General features: G+C 41.4%; 1 protein-coding gene across 1 annotated transcript in view; it reads right to left on the bottom strand.

The window, feature by feature from the left end:
* Window positions 1–17,026, bottom strand: part of LOC146672534 (protein NLRC3-like) — a 58,531-nt gene extending 41,505 nt beyond the window's left edge. The window contains exon 1 of the mRNA XM_085401346.1: window positions 16,845–17,026. The gene's annotated coding sequence lies outside the window, so the exon portion shown is untranslated. The remainder of the gene's footprint in view (window positions 1–16,844) is intronic.

Below are 17,026 nucleotides of genomic sequence, written 5' to 3'. Positions count from 1 at the left end.
GGCTGAGGTGTGCCAAATTACACAAGAAATTGACTGGAAAAAGAAATCAGCTGTAATATGTCTTATGGAGTAATGAATCCAAATTTGAAATATGCACGGAAGAGGTCCGAAGAGAGATACAACAGTGAATGTCTATAGCCGTCTTTAACACAGCGTGGATACTCTACCGTGCTTTGAGGCTGGATTTCAGCCAGTGTTGTTGGAGCTCTTATCCAAATTAATCAAATTATGAATGTAGAAAAGTTCCACCAGATTTTGATCGACCATGTAATACCACGTAGTGTCTGATTGGCTTCAACTTCATTTTTCAGTACGACAATGATCGCAAACATACTGCCAATGTAGTCAAAGTATGCCTGGATGAAACAACGCATCAGTCATGGATTGATCTCTCCAGGGTTCGAACCTCAAGATAATCGAAGCAGTGTGGGATCATCTTGACAGAAAACAAAACAAAAGGCAGCCAGCATCCAAAGAAGAGTCTCGGATGTCTTTCAAGAAGCCTGCAGAACTAAGAAATTACAAGAAAGCTTACCTATTAGAGTTTAAGCTGTGTTGAAGAATGAAAGGCAGCTTTAACTGGACAAAAGGGGAAAAAAATCCCACATTGACAGCTAACTCAAGAGACAAAAAGCATTAGAACTCAAGTCATTACCTTACTTAAGGATAAATAAGTTAATTAATTACATTAATGCATAAGCAGAAAATAACCTACAGTAACTGCTTTGCGATATGGAAGTGCAAAAGACAACTGAAAGGGAGGATAGTTTCTATATATGTGGTTTCTATTAAGGGACAGAGGAACGATAAGAAATCAAGGACAAGGAGTGTGGTGTAGATAAGTGAGGAAATCCGATCATTACTACAAATTTAGTTGAAATTTAAATATTTTAACTATGGTGCCTCCTGTGAGGGCTGTCTGTTTTCCACATTCTGCAACGGTAAAATACGACTTAGAGGCGGATATTTGTTTTACCAAATGGACAATTGCTGTTGACAAAACTTGACTCTGAGAAAAAAAAACTCTTTCCCACAGAGGGGAATAAACTTATTCGAATATGAGCTTTTTTCCACTAAGACTTGTTTTATGGGGAGATGTACGAAATTATTTACCGGGTTACAAGCAATGATAATATCGGATGTTGACTCCTCAGCGTCATCATTTTCTATCTATTGAGAAATCCCATTGTAAAAGTAATGAAGAAAAAAACTATTCTGCCGTCTCACTCCTCCTTGACCCGCGGTGTGTGTGTGTGTGTGTGTGTGTGTGTGTGTGTGTGTGTGTGTGTGTGTGTGTGTGTGTGTGTGTGTGTGTGTGTGTGTGTGTGATCGGCGGCGTTGTTTGAACGGAATGCTGACATAATATTCACGGATTCTTCCTCGCGATTGGTAGAACTGTCACAGTAGGGGGCTGAGCAGATATCGACTCCCCTCCCGTTTCTTCTCTCATTTTATCCTAGTCTAGCGAAGCATCTGTTTTTCGCATCTTTCTCTTGACAATACCAATAGTTAGAGAGGGTTGTTTTTTTTTTTTTTTGATTGCCTTCTTGCGAACGCCGTCTGTTTTCCACATTCTGCAACGGTAAAATATGACTTTGAGACGGGTATTTGTTTTACCAAACGGACAATTGCTGTTGACAAAACTCGCCTCATGGTTGACTCTTTCCCACAGAGGGGGGTGCTTTAATAAACTTATTCGAATATGAGCTTTTTTCCCCGCTAAGACTTGTTTTATGGGGAGATGTACGAAACCGGGTTACAAGCAATGATAATATCGGATGTTGACTCCTCAGCGTCATCATTTTCTATCTATTGAGAAAACTTATTGTTAAAGTATTGAAGAAAAAAACTCCTCCTTGGCCCGCGGGGTGGGGGTGGGTGTGTGTGTGTGTGTGTGTGTGTGTGTGTGTGTGTGTGTGTGTGTGTGTGAAACAAGATCGCCTGTCGCTGGTTTGTTTTTTCAGTCTCTCAAAAGGAAAAGTAGTATTCACTAAGCGATATTTATTCGTTTTTTACACATAGGCAGCCTGTAGGTTACAAGCGGATAGAAAGTTCTTCTTTTCATCACAAGCTATGGTGTATCTTAAAGGTTTTTTACAGCGTCTGTATTATAGGAAAATAAAATACTATTGAAATCTCTACAGGAAGTCACTCTTTATTTCCATTACAAACGCCGGTGCAGCTTAAGAAAGTAAAATTACACCCGCTATTGTAAAAAAAAACAGAGAAAATTGTCATAATATTGAAACAGAATTCAGACTATGAGTTTGCGGAAAACTAGCTGCCGCTCTGTCTCTCTATACATCACAGAATCATCTGCTGCATCACCGCTGTGCTTAGGGAACATGATGCAACAGGTCTGAAAATGACTAGACACTTCCGGAGTATTTCCGGTAGGGTCATAAGGTCCGGATCGATGCCTTCCATAGTAAATATGCTGTATTTGAATATATCATATTCAAAACCTTCTTCTGCGGGAGAGCAGATTTCTTCACCGTCCAAGTAAACAGGACCGCTGGAGGGCTGCAGAAGGAAAGAATCCATCTTGTGTGTGAGAGACTTAGAAATTGTGACGGGACTCCTCTCTCTGGTTTTTATTCTCCTCCCTCGCTGCAGTCCCTCCCACTAAAAACTTTTTTTTCACATCAACAGATGGCGCTCTTCCGGGGGTTCACCCCTCCTTTCTCAGGATGCGATTCGACACGGTTAGCAACAGATGGCGCGCTTCCGGGGGTTCACCCCTCCTTTCTCGGGGTGCAATTCGTTACGGTTAGCAACAGATGGCGCGCTTCCGGGGTCCGCCCCCCTTTCTCAGGATACGATTCGTCACGCGGGGGGTTTCCCACCCCCCTTTCTCCGGATACGATTCGTCACGCTGGGGGTTTCCCACGGAGGGGAGGGGCGGGGGGTCAAAAGGTCGTGATTAGGGCCATCAATCACTTCGGATCAAATTTTGTCATAAGCTGTATGGGATTAACTCTCTCACTAGCTAATCTACTCAGTCACTTTAACAGAACTATTAACATTCACATCTCACAGAACTGATTTGATTGGAGCATTACAACACGTTTGCACAGAGCATAGGAGCGCACTGACTCTGCTTCACGAGCGCTCCACCTAACGAGCGGGCTCGCGGTGCGGTCGCGCGGGACACTCCTCTGGTTTTCTCCCGTGTTTACATATAAATAACTTTGGCGGACCGCCTTAACTCTCCCATTCACATTAACGTGGGTAACCATGGTGACAATAAACAACATTTTCGGTGCGAGCACCGTGTACCGACCTGTAAAAGCAGGTGAAGAGCAGAGTAAGGAAGACACGATGCGTCTCTGCTTTCCTCCAGAACGTTGTCGTGTCCAAATTCATGGGCTGCATTCTCCTGAGGCCGCATTTGTAGACCGATTACGTCACAGCGACGCGCCGAAGGCTGTCCAAATTCGTAGACCCCTCTGAATGCAGCCGACAAATGCGTCCTCCTTTTTCCGAATTTGAAGGATGGGTCGGGTGTGTCCTTCGTGGCCCACCATATCCCAGAATTCATAGCGCGGCCCAGCCAAGCTCCAGTTTCCGGCTAATGGCGGCCGCTACTAAGTTTTAAAATTACTCTTATTAATCTTTCTGGGTCACAAAATAAACTTTTAACATATTTTCAGGCGAGAAAGTAGCTGTGTAAACATCAAATATCTGCTCGGTTATATCGCATATATATTATATATATATCGCATCTTTGCTAAAGTGCTTCGACGTTTTCGGAGACGTCTGCTACCCACCAACTCGATAGCTAGCCGGGAGCTCGAGGGTTACTGATGCGGCCGAGAACGGCACAACTCCCGGCACATCATTTTCAGATCACCGCGGACTTTCGCTGCTCGGGTTAAACGTTGTCAGCCGGTGATCAGCTGTGATCAGCTGATCACGGGGCCGGGGTTAAAAGAGAGACGCCAGACATCATTCTCTTCGTGTCAGGAGCTCCGAAACTCTGCCGACGTCAGTCTCCGCCTGATTCAGCAACCGTGAGTGATTATCCCTTCAATCCTTTTTCTCTTCCCGGCTCCGCTCGCTCTCTGTCGGTAACGACCGTTCCGAAGCCACGCTTCGTGCACTGATCGTTACTAGAATAACTGCGTGCCTGCTCCAAACCCACCGCTAGCCTTCGCCGCGCTTGGGTCTAGCCAACACGCCACACGGGCACGCCGAATTACTGTGTGTAACCCGCCCGGCCGTGACAAACGTAATATATAAGTCACTTAGACAACCTAAAAATGTTATTGTTGGGCTTTTTTTCAGTGTTTTGTTTGTTCGTGAGTAAATCGGTTTGGCTGAGATTAAAGTTATTAGATTAGATAAAATAAAACTTTATTAATCCCCCGGGTGGGTTCCTCCTTGGTTTTCACACAGCTGACTAAACGTCAAACAGAAAACTGATTAAACAGAAGTGTGAGATGGCCGAGAGTTTACTCCAGTGTCCTGTTATATTTTAGACAGCAAGGAGCAGACGGCTGAGTTTATTAAACTCCACCGAGACAGCGGTGACGCTAATCAGAAGGCTAGACCGTCCAATTTCACGGCCGTTTACTTCCGGCCTACCCGATCTTCTGAGGACCCGGCCCACGTAGACCGCGAAGGCTGGGTCCTCGGGAGAATGTAGCCCATGAATTTGGACACGACCCGTGTCTGAGGAAGCAGCGGAAGGTGGGCTCCACTTACTGCACCCCGAAACCCCGGAGCAAGCACCAAAGTTCCGCCCTCACTGCTTTCTAACATAAAATGAATCCCTGTTACATGGATTTTCTATCCTCTTAAAGAAACTGAAAATAAATACATATAGCAATGAAAAATGTCCCGTTACATGAGTGTTTTACACAAAATAATATTCATGTGGTCATTCCCTCACAGGGGTGCCACAACTACACTGCTGTTTTGACAGAGACACAGTGTGTTTATCTAACTTGGCTGAAGCCAAAGTTCTCCAGACAAATTCAGTCTGTTTCTGCCAAGTGTGAACTCACTGGATGAGCGCCAGATACACAGAATCAAAAAGGGATAAATTACTTTTCTTATGTCATGTTCCCGTCACAAACTGGCTCAAGGAGAGGGGAAGCAGGAGTCCACAGATGAAATGTTCCTATAAATAAAGTGGAATTTATTCAAACTTTACCAAAACTTCAACACATCAAATACAAGCAGTTCAGCAGGGAGTGGATGTGTGTTGCATGTGCCAGGTGGATGCAGAGAGAGGCCAGGGCCACGTTCAAACCTGAACACGCTGCACAGTGTTTTGTTCCATTTGTTAGGGATGAATGAAATGCTTCCTTGAAAGGATGTGTGCAGTCACCAGTGGGCGTGGAAGCATGTGCGCCCTCATTTGGTGGGTGTGCAAGAAAAGTCATCCTGTCACACAGCAATGCCTACATAAATCACACCACTCTGCTTAAAATAATAATGTTTAGTGAAGCAGGTGAAGCAAAGGGCTGCTTTTAATAGGCTGGGAGACCCAGGTGTGCTGCTTTAGCTGCTGAGCCTCTTATGACAGAACAGCGGAGAGTGGTAAGAAGGGAGGAGGGGGTCTGGCTGTGTTTGTGAACGATAGATGGTGTAACTCTGGGCATTTCTCTATCAAAGAGACGCTATGCTGTAAGGACATTGAGCTGCTAGCGGTTAGCATGAGACCGTACTATCTACCACGAGAGTTTACACACGTGATTATGATAGCTGTGTATGTCCCGCCCTCTGCTAACGCTGCAGCAGCCTGTGAGGTCCTGCACACTGTAACCAGCAGACTCCAAACACAGCACCCTCAGGCCCTTTTCCTGATCTCTGGGGACTTTAAAGATGATGTAACCATTTAATTATGGTTACATAATTAATTATGTAATTAATTATGCAAAATGCAAAACGCTCAGCTGTGTCTCCAATCAAAGCTCTGTAACTTCAGAGGTGATGTTCATATGTTGACTAATGGTTTTCTTTCATTTTTGATGTACTGCAGAATATTTGTATAAAATCCAGGCCAGGAAAATCTCCTTCATGTGTTTCTGTGTTTTGTCTTCAGCTACGTTGACACAAAGGCCTCTGCTGTGACGCTCACACCTTTGATAAAGTCTGGAGAGTGTCAGCTTCCTGTTTATAGATACAAAAATATGTAATGTTGTGAACTCTGGCCGCAGCGGCGCAAGAAAAAGGAGAATTACGGGAAGCACTCACAACAGGTAAAATCAAAATAACAAAGTAAAGTAGGATAAAATAAAAACCAACAAAAGAACAACACAATATACTTCCCCGTACTGTTACTGCTAACCTCTGTTAACCTAGTAACTCTTACCTTCTAACTGACAGCTGGTCAATAAACGAGCTCCATAAACGCTCCATATTCACCTTTACATGGAATATAAAGGGAAAAGAAGAAACACAGTGCTGTGTCAGCGTTAGACATATAGATATATCCTTGCTTTTAATACATTTGAAGGTGGGTGGGAGAGGTGCTTCTCCGCGTAGTCTACGGTCTCTTTGGGATCGCTAAAGGTTTTCCTCACATCACCATGGGTCACTAACAGCTTTGCAGGGTATAGCAGTCTGTACCTGACGCCGGTCATCCCACGTAGTCTTCCTCTCATATTTGCAAATGCGGCTCTGCGTTTCCAACAGAGGGAGGGAAATCTGGGAGGATGTTTATTTTAAAAACCCTTATACATCAGGTTCTTGTTCTCTGCAGCTTTCAGCAGAATTTCCTCACCAATGTGGTAGTAGTGCAATGTCAAGATGATGGGCCGAGGAAGATGACTTTGTTTGGGACGCTGGCGATTCACTCTATGTGCTCGATCGATGAGTGGCTTCTCCTCGAGAGATAGCGCCTCCGCCAACAGGTGTGAACCAACTCAGTCATCTTGGGTCCCTCTGTGCCTTCTGGTATTCCTGCAGTTCTTAAATGATTCCTCCTGGAGTGCCTCAAGAGCTCCACATCTCTCATCTAACTTCTTTACCTCCGCAGACAAACGCTCCACAGTGGCCTGGAGAGTGGCGATGGTGTCAGAGTGGTTCGAGGCACAGTCCTGCAGTTCAGTCAAAGTGTTATCATGCCTGGCCACGTCGCTTTTTATGTCCGAAATTGAGGGCTGGATGCTCTGGTTCAAGGATGATATCTCGCCTCCTATGGTGGTAGAAATCTCTAATATGCAAGTGTCCAGTGCTAGTTAGTTAGTTCTAGTTCTAGTGGTTAGTGGGGCTTTATTTGATGATTCTAGTGTGTGTTACATTGTTCTCATATTGTTGAGTCGCAGAGCTGCACAGTGTTACAGTTTCTGTAGAGTCTGGTATAAGGAACTCAGATCCCTCTGTGAATAATGTTCACTGAAACTGATCTGTAGTTAATGAACTAGTCAGGATTTACACTAGAGAACGTTTCTGCCATTACATGGCCTGTATTTGTAGAGCGCTTTACTCGTCCCTAAGGACCCCAAAGTGCTTTTTTGCCCAAGGACACAACGACCGAGACTGTCCAAGCCGGGGCTCGAACCGGCAACCTTCCGATTACAAGACGAGCTGCCAACTCTTGAGCCACGATCGGCCCACATATTGTTGTCTTTTGTTGCAGACACCAAGTGTTGAGATCCTGTCTCAACCTCCTACATTCTTCCAGCAGGTTACACATTATTTTTTGTATTTGGAATCAAATATATGTGTCAGTTGGGCCTAGTGCAGGGGTCAGCAACCTTTAACACCCAAAGAGCCTTTTGGACCCGGTTTCCACGCAAAGGGTCAGGGTTCGGGAAAACACTGGGAGCCGCAAATACTTTGTGACATCTAAAATGAAGATAACACTGTGTATATTGTTTTTACCTTTATGCTTTGTGTGAACAACTACAGTGTGTTGCTTATGAAATCCATGAAGTGCTACAGAGAAAATTACATTTGATTTATGTAATGAACACATTTTGAGCTCTTAAAGAAATATAACAAAGGAAAGCTGAACTACAATGATCCATGTAGCAAACACAAACTGTTATATCGCCTTTGGGCTTTTGGAGCCTTGACCTGACTTTTAAAAAATAATTGGAAAAAAGCTCTATGCTGCTACAAAATGAAAAATAGATATTTGCAAAATTCTGCCTAAGTATGTATTTTATGCTGACATAATGTGGATCCGAAGATCCATAACTGGCCTACCTGGGGCTGAAAGTCTCCATAAATGCAGGCGTTTCGGCGGCTACACCGGCTTCCACGAGTGTGACGCTTATTTTGAGAAAATAATAGAATATAAATGTATTTTTATATTTCAATATCACAATAATCTTCCAATGTAGAACTACAAGTTAAAAAAGAAGTAACATAAATCAAATCCACTTCAGCTAAATACTTCTCATTTATTTCCATCTTACATGCTGTGACTGCAGCCATTCCCACATCTCTGTGAATGGGACTCATGGACATGGATCAGTGGTTGTTGATCAATGGTCCTGAGAATCTGCATAATTAAGATGAAGGAACGGAGCTCCCAGCCCATCGTTCCTGCAGCTGCTTTCAGTCTTTATGCAAATGTCCTGTTTGTAAGACTGAAACCTGCAGCTGAGACTGAAGACGTCACCTGATGATGACGACACGTTTCTCCCACAAAACGCTGCGTCCAGATGAACAGAAGCAACAGACTCACTTTCCTGGATGATTGAGATGCATCAAGACTTCATTGTGTGTTACTTCCAGAGGTGGGACCAAGTCATTGTCTTGCAAGTCTCAAGTAAGTCTCAAGTCTTTATCCTCAAGTCTCAAGTCAAGTCTCAAGTAATGTCAGGCAAGTCAGAGTCGAGTCTCAAGTCACTGGTGTAAAAGTCCGAGTCAAGTCACAAGTCTGAAACTTTGAATTTCAAGTCCTTTCGAGTCTTTAAAAAAAAAACGAAAAAATAATGTTGCAGTTATGCTAAATGTAAATATTAGACCATGTAATTTTAAAATCTGTGTTTTTCTCAACACATGACAAGATAGTGAACTTAGAAAATATACACAAATTGTGAAATTGCACCTCTTTAAAATGCAGCTCAATTAAACCTAGCTCCAAGAATAATTTTCACCGACAGTTCTGAGATAAGCTGCATGTTATTCTTGGATGCGGTTGTAGGACCAGCTTTAAAATCGCATGACAAAAATATCATACACATTAAAAAAAACTGTATCACCAACGTAGCCTGGACAACATTTGCTAGTTAGATGAAGTCAGCTATCTCATCTTAGCATATTTATTTCAATTCAATTCAATTCAATCTTTTTTTTTTTTTTTATAAATTTTATTTTCAGTCACAGCAGCATGTTAACAACAAAACATTGAACATACAGTAGTTTGCTGTTCAGTATTTACAATACCCCAAAAGATAACAGAAATAGAGAAGGAAAAAACAAACAAACAAACAAACCAAAGAAACCCCTACAAAACAACAAAAAACAAACAAACAACAACAAACAAATAGAAAAATAAAATGTATAAGGGACATTCAGCGTACAGTTAGCTATGATAGCGATATAGAGATATGGTATCTGGTCATGATAAGGTGGTCATTTTAAATGTTTCCATGTACATCAAGAATGGCTGCCATGCCCTAAGAAATTTGGTGGTTGAACCTGCCAGTGTATATCTCATCTTTTCTAAATGTAAAAACCTCATGAGCTCCGCAAGCCACTGTTCATGTGTGGGAGGAGCTTCCTGCTTCCATCTTAAAAGTATAAGGCGCCTTGCGATAAGTGAAGCAAAGGCAATAGAATTCGAATAGCATTTTGGCAAAGTGATGTCTTGAGGTATCACCCCAAAGATAGCCGTTAGAGCAGAAGGCTCATATTTAACGTTATACATCTCTGACAGAGTGTTAAATATAGACACCCAATAGGTATGAAGATTGGGGCATGTCCAAAAGGTATGAAGGAGCGAACCTGTTTCTGCTTTACATCTGTTACACAGAGGGTCAGCTCCTGGATAGAACTTGGCTAACTTTTCCTTGGAGATATGTAATCGGTGTAGGACCTTAAATTGAAGGAGCCCATGCCTGGCACATATCGAAGAAGAGTGTACCCTCTGGAGAAAAGATTGCCAAGGTCATCCCAAGGTCTTTCTCCCACTGTGCTTTAAGGATGGAGAGAGAAGGAGATTGAAGATCTAATAGTATAGCATAGATTTCTTTAATCGCCCCTCTCTTATGAACGTTTATATTAATAATTTTATCCAAAGAAGTTTCCTCAGGTAGTTCCGGAAATGAAGGAAATCAACTCTTTACAAAGTGACGAATTTGTAAATAGCGGAAAAAATGTTGCCGAGGAACATTAAACTGCTTCAGGAGCTGCGTGAATGAGGCAAAAATCCCATCTACAAAAAGGTCTTTGATATTTCTAAGGCCATTACTTTCCCATATTTTAAAGGCAGAGTCCATCATGGAGGGTGGGAACATATGGTTTGAGCAGATAGGTGCTTTAATTGACATTAAGTGTAACCCCAACCTTTTCCTACATTGCACCCAGATTCTGAGCGAGTCATACAACAAAGGGTTACGTTTATAGGTGTATAGTTCTAATGGGAGAGCTGAACTCAACAAAGCTGATAGGCAAATTTTGCCACAATTGGATGACTCAATTTGGAGCCAAGCTGGAGTCTCTGTAGTAACATTACTCATCCAGTACAGCATATTACGAATATTTGCTGCCCAATAATAAGACTGAAAGTTTGGCAAGGCTAATCCACCCATTGGCCTAGTCCTCTGCATGAAATCTTTACGAATTCGTGGACTTTTGCCATTCCAAATAAATGCAGAGATATGCTTATTCAGTGTTATAAAATACTTATTGGGTAAGTAGCATGGGATACATTGAAATAAGTAAAGGAACTTGGGAAGTATGTTCATTTTGATAGAATTGACGCGGCCAATTAATGACAGTGGTAAATTGTTCCACCTCTGAAGATCTGTCTCAGTATTTTTAAGCAGCGGGACAAAGTTTCTTTCATAAAGATCTTTGTATGAGTGGGTAACCTTAACCCCCAGATAGGTCACATACCCTGATTTAACGCTAAATTGAAAACCTGAAAATGAAATCTTTCTGGCTATAGAGTTGACACAGAGAAGTTCACTTTTATGCAGATTTAACTTGTAACCTGAAATATTACCAAAACATTCAAAAATGGCAAGAGCACGGGGAAGAGAGCATAAAGGCTCTGACATATATAGCAGGAGGTCGTCAGCATATAAGGATATTTTGTGCTCCTGGTCACCTCTGAAGATGCCCTTAATGCAACTGTCAGCTCGCAGTTTAATCGCCAGTGGTTCAATTGATAATGCAAAAAGAAGAGGGGATAAGGGACAACCTTGTCTCGTACCACGGAGAAGTGGGAAATAAGAAGAGAATAACGAATTTGTTCTAACACGTGCCATAGGTGAGGAGTAAAGTAACTGAATCCATGAAATGAAATTAGGGCCAAATCCAAATTTATGCAGAGTATAAAACAGATAATCCCACTCCACCCGGTCAAATGCCTTCTCAGCATCGAGTAATAAGGCAATTTCAGGGGTTGTAGTTGACTTGGTGTGTAATATGTTCAAAAACCTGCGCAGGTTGAAAAAACCATGCCTACCCTTCACGAAACCTGTCTGATCTGGAGAAATTAACAATGGTAGATGTTGCTCTAGCCTGAGAGCAAGTGTTTTTGACAGTATTTTTAAATCTACATTTAAGAGTGATATAGGACGATATGATGAACACTCTAATGGATCTTTATAATTCAATTCAATCTTAATTGGCAGACTTCATGTCCATAAAAACAAGACAAAAAAAAAAAAACAAAAACACACACACACAACACTCCCCCCCCCCCCCCCCCAACACAAGGTATACACCATTAAATATATATATGTATATAAATAAGTATCTAAAACATTTGTATAAATATAAAACCATAATATACATAAAACACAATTACTTAAAATAAATCAATAAATACACAAACACTTTAACCAGTGCTTTCTGAGACTGGATGAGTAACGGGAACCACTCAGTGTTGGATCTGTGAGTGCTAAAATTATACTGTTACTCGAACCATCCAGTCGTTCTCTAAAATTGAACATTAGCTTCCTTAAAAGTGCTTTAAAAGTCCAGACACCCACAGCTACAAACATCTGACTGGCACTACCACTTCTAGGTATCCTGCAAAGGATTCTCATCGCATCATTATATGCAACATGCAGCTTCTGCATGCTACATTGTTTGTAGGATGACCACAAGGGGGCAGTATATAGCGGTGTGCAATACGCTTTAAACAAAGCCACTTTAACTGGAAGTGAACAAAAGCTGAATTTGCGTGCAATAGTATTTGCCTGCACATAGAGCTTACACCGTTGTCTGTATACGTCATCATCATCATTCATTTGCTCAGTAATAAAGTGACCGAGGTATTTCACCTTTTTATGAACTTCAAGAGTTTTTTGTGCCAGTTTAAACAAAGGGAAATTTAGCTGTTTATCCTGCTTGGTTCTACATATCAAAACAGCACTTTTAGCAGCATTGTACTCAATGTCATATTGCACACCATATTCAGTACAGACATTAAGAAGATCCTGTAACCCAGCACTGCTTGGACTAAAAACAACCAGGTCATCTGCATACATAAGATGATTTATCAGTGCTTCACCTAATATACACCCAGTGTTACAGGCTCTCAGTTGTATGGACAAATCATCAACATACAAATTAAATAAAATTGGAGACAAAATCCCACCCTGTCTAACACCATTGCTGACACCAAAGGGGGCAGAAATACTGCTTCCCCATTTAACCTGCATGTTCTGATGAGCGTACCAGTAAGAGAGAATCCTCACGATGTACTGAGGAACTCCCCATCTCTTCATTTTATCAAAAAGTTTTCTGTGGTTCACTCGATCAAAAGCCTTAGAGGCATCAATGAAACACATGAGGACAGATGAATTTTTAGCCCTGTACAAACTGACTATTTCCTTGAGTGCATATATGCACATGTCAGTGCCGTGCTTTGAAGCCAAACTGATTATCCAGAGAAGAGATGAACACACTAACTCTGTCAAACAAGATTCTTTCTAACACCTTAGATAAAATACTGGCTAGTGCAATTGGCCTGTAATTATCCAAGCAGCTCACTTTTGCAGCTTTGTCCTTCATAACTGGTACCAGTAAAATACACAGCATTGAGTCTGGTAATATGCCATGAATCATAAACCCAGTGAAACAGAGTGCTAAAAGAGGAGCTAGCCTTAAACTAGCATGTTTTAAATGTTCTGCAGTGATGTGATCCAAACCAGAGGATTTATTATCAGACAACCTATGAATGGCTTCATATACTTCATGTGTCCTTACACTTATTGTGTCATTACTCATGTCAAGATTGTCCTCATATGGATCACTTTTTATACAGTTAAACAACGCACTGTAATGCTGTCTCCATAATGCTGCAATGTTATCTGCCCCAGAAACACCTTCAACAGTTGATGGTAGAGATGGTTTACAGTTATTAAGAGCTTTCACCTCTTTCCAAAAATCTGCCGTATTATTACACAACATTTTCCTGGCCAAAGAATCTGCTCTTAGCATTTGCTCATTTTTAGTTATAAAGCGAACAGCGTACTTATATCTGGCATTCGCACATTTTTTCTGTTCAAATTCTGGGCCTTGTTTAGGTCTTCCAGCCATGGCCCAACATTTATAAGCTATGCGAGCTTCATCATGGTACATGGATACATGTTCTTTCCAGCCAGGTCTGATGTTAGGTTTCTTATGCTTATATTGTTTATCAAGCAGTGTGCCACTTTTATACAGAGCAGTCACTATATCATCATACATGGAGCAGAGTAAATGTTTATGCACAGCATTCTTACAGTTGACATCTTTGCACAAAATAGCTTCTTTATTTATATGCATATTAATAATCATACGGTTCTTGGAGTGAGTGCATACACTCATGAAGTTTAGTAACTTCCGGTCACTGCAACAAGTCCAGGTACAGTTTACCGACGGATGGGTACAGGACCTTGAAATGCACCGTGTAGAACGAAAGACCATCGTACGTATCATAAGTTTACCAATCTCACAAATCGTCTTCATAAATACACATTCCTTAACCGTTTATTAATATAACCTTTGAGCTCAACGGTAATTAATTAGTAGTGGAAATAATTTCTGGTAGCATCACAGAAATGTAGCAGTGACAACAATACTGTATGCTGTAATCGTACTGGGCAATTAGTGATACAAAAAAACCTGTTTTATCATGTGAATAAAAGTATATGTTTTTGTCAATGTACCATAATAACATAAGCGAAACGCAATATTGTGTCAGGACAATTCACTATTTATGCACAATAAATAAAGGAGCATAGCGCCACAATTTCTGTTCAGCGCCAGACTTGCTTGTAACCTATATCACTAATTATGTTAAGAAAAATGACGCATTAACTACAACAGCAGACTGACCTTCGTGTAAATGCTTGGAGCAGACTAACCTGTGAGCTGGAGTGTTCTGGGACGTTATATTTGATCTTTGAATGGCTGCAATCCAGGCCACCCGTCGCGTCTTTGTTACTTCGGAAACATGGCTCGAACAATTTCTCTTCAACGACGTAATCCGATAACAACCGATCTCTTTACCCGTCGGCTTCCCGTGGCTGTCATGCGACCGGCTATTGCAGTTAATAATACAACAGCTTCTTGACATTTTTGTGTTTCTTTTTATCGCTGTGTGACTGAGTTCAATTGAAAGCCTGCCTGCGCTAGTACCTCTTGCCACGAGTTCCCAGAATCCTTTGCGGTTCTACCCGTGAATGACGTCACATTTTCAATCTCTATATAATATGCATGTTAAATTTTATATTTGGGGTAAAATATCAAGTCTTTTCAAGTAAACCGGTTCAAGTCCAATTCAAGTCCCAAGTCATTGGTGTAAAAGTCCAAGTCAAGTCACAAGTCTTAGAACATTTTTTCAAGTCAAGTCTAAAGTCATAAAATTAATGACTCGAGTCTGACTCGAGTCCAAGTCATGTGACTCGAGTCCACACCTCTGGAGTCTGTAACTCTGTCTGCAACATACAGTAAATAATGACCAATGTTGGGCAGTTAATTATATAGTTACTTCTTCAAAAAAGTAACTGAGTTTTGCAAACAGTTTTTTGCAGCTGTTTACTGCAAAAAACTACAGCCAAGGTGTTTTTTTTAAAATAAACATTTCAAACTATTTACAGAACAATCAGCTGTTCTGCATCAAATCTGATGCCACACAAATTATTTGTGCCGCTCCAAAAAATAATTTCTGTCCTCTATGAGATGAAGGAGAACAACAGCCTGATACCTGCAGGCCTGACAACAGCAGATGTATCACTGCTGTAACACCTGTAACACTCAGCAGTCGCCTCATTGTTCTGACACACACAACAACACTATTGACTACACTACACACTAACTACACACTAACTACACACTAACTACACAAGATTTGCTCTAAACGTCTCAAATCTCTCACATCTCAAAACACCGCCGTCACTCCGTTTCTTAACAATTAAATGCCATGTTTTGATTGGTCGACATGGTACATTTTTCGACCAATAGGAAAGGCTGGGGGTTGGTATTGTTTTTGCTCACAGGCTTTCGAGCGTTTTCCTTATAAAACGCCGTTTTTACCGTTTCTTCCTGCAGTAAATATAAACAACGACAGTATTCAGGAAGAAAACCAAACATTGCAGATATTTTTATCATAACTCTGGTTTTACGTGGTCGATCAACACAATTTAAAAACTGGTATAAAGTCCACACTTTGTCCGTCAGTTGTTCCGTCTGTCCTGCTCACATCTCCAATGGTTGTACACGTTGTCATTAACGTGGCTTCACTCCACATCAGCCGCTTTGCTAAAACACCGGCACATATTTACTTTAATTTCAATTCAGGTTAGAATTCTTTTTGTGTGCTCAATACAGATTTTCTCTGCGCAGAGACCGCGCCAACAGTGCGCAGCTTAGAGGGAACATTGCTTACAAGGTGACTACCAATAAAAATGAGTGTGCTTCACTGTCAGAGCTACGGTGATTCATCCAGTAGGACTTGATAATAAAAATATTTGTTTGATGCTTTGCATTGAGGCGCATTGTTGAATTTGCAGGGACACAATAACCACAGATCAGTTGTTCAAACCACTACAGTAGGGAGCCATGTCATGAATAATAAACAAATACTAATACTAATACTACTACTAATAATAATGTTAATTTAAGTAATTGTTTTTGACTGAACATCACATATAATGTAACAAGCAGTAAATTCAGGTTAAGTGCATTATCAGCATTTGGAGGAGCTCCTTATCCTTCACTGCTCACCTCTTACAAAGTGTTCACACAGTTTGCTAGCTTCTTTCAGCCTGCTAGCTATGCTAACAAGTCTACACTTGACTCGGTCACATGACAGACAGCAGAGATAGCTGCTCTGCTAGCTAAGCTAACTCATGTTAGCTTAGCTAGGTCAAGGTCAAAGAAATGAGGCGATGCTGCTGGGAGTTACGTCACAGACTAGCAGAATTTAGTTATTCAGCATAATATTTAATCCTTATTATCTGCTCCTCTCACCTCTGTTTACATCTGAAAACAAGAAAATTTAGCCAACAGTTTATTAGCTTTGGTGAAATTATAAACAGGCATCAGCGCAGTCACCTATACTGTGCTTTAATGCTGGAGCAGCAGGAACACCAGTTAATCTAAAATCTCCTTTTCTCTCTAAAAAGTGACAGCAGACTGAGTCAAAGACAGAAACCTTATTTAAACACCAAATATTCACTTCCTGATCCAGGATTCAAAGAGGACGTTGAACTTACTCAGCTTCTTCCAATGAACGTCTTCACTCTGCAGCTCTCTGCTGTCTGGACCAGGTCTGTGTAGAAACAGAGAAAATCCTCTGCTTCTTCTCCGTCAGCAGTCGTCTGTGTCTGCAGACTGCGTCACATTAAACACTTCACACCAGCAAAGAGGCTGCAGCTCACAGGTCAACGGTCAGCTG

This window comes from Rhamphochromis longiceps, linkage group LG3 (genome assembly GCF_057381845.1).
Source record: "Rhamphochromis longiceps isolate RC_006_pf linkage group LG3, R_longiceps_female_GT1.1, whole genome shotgun sequence".
Taxonomy (NCBI): domain Eukaryota; kingdom Metazoa; phylum Chordata; class Actinopteri; order Cichliformes; family Cichlidae; genus Rhamphochromis; species Rhamphochromis longiceps.
Note: the sequence above shows the minus strand (reverse complement) of the source record. Positions and strands in the feature narration are given on the sequence as shown.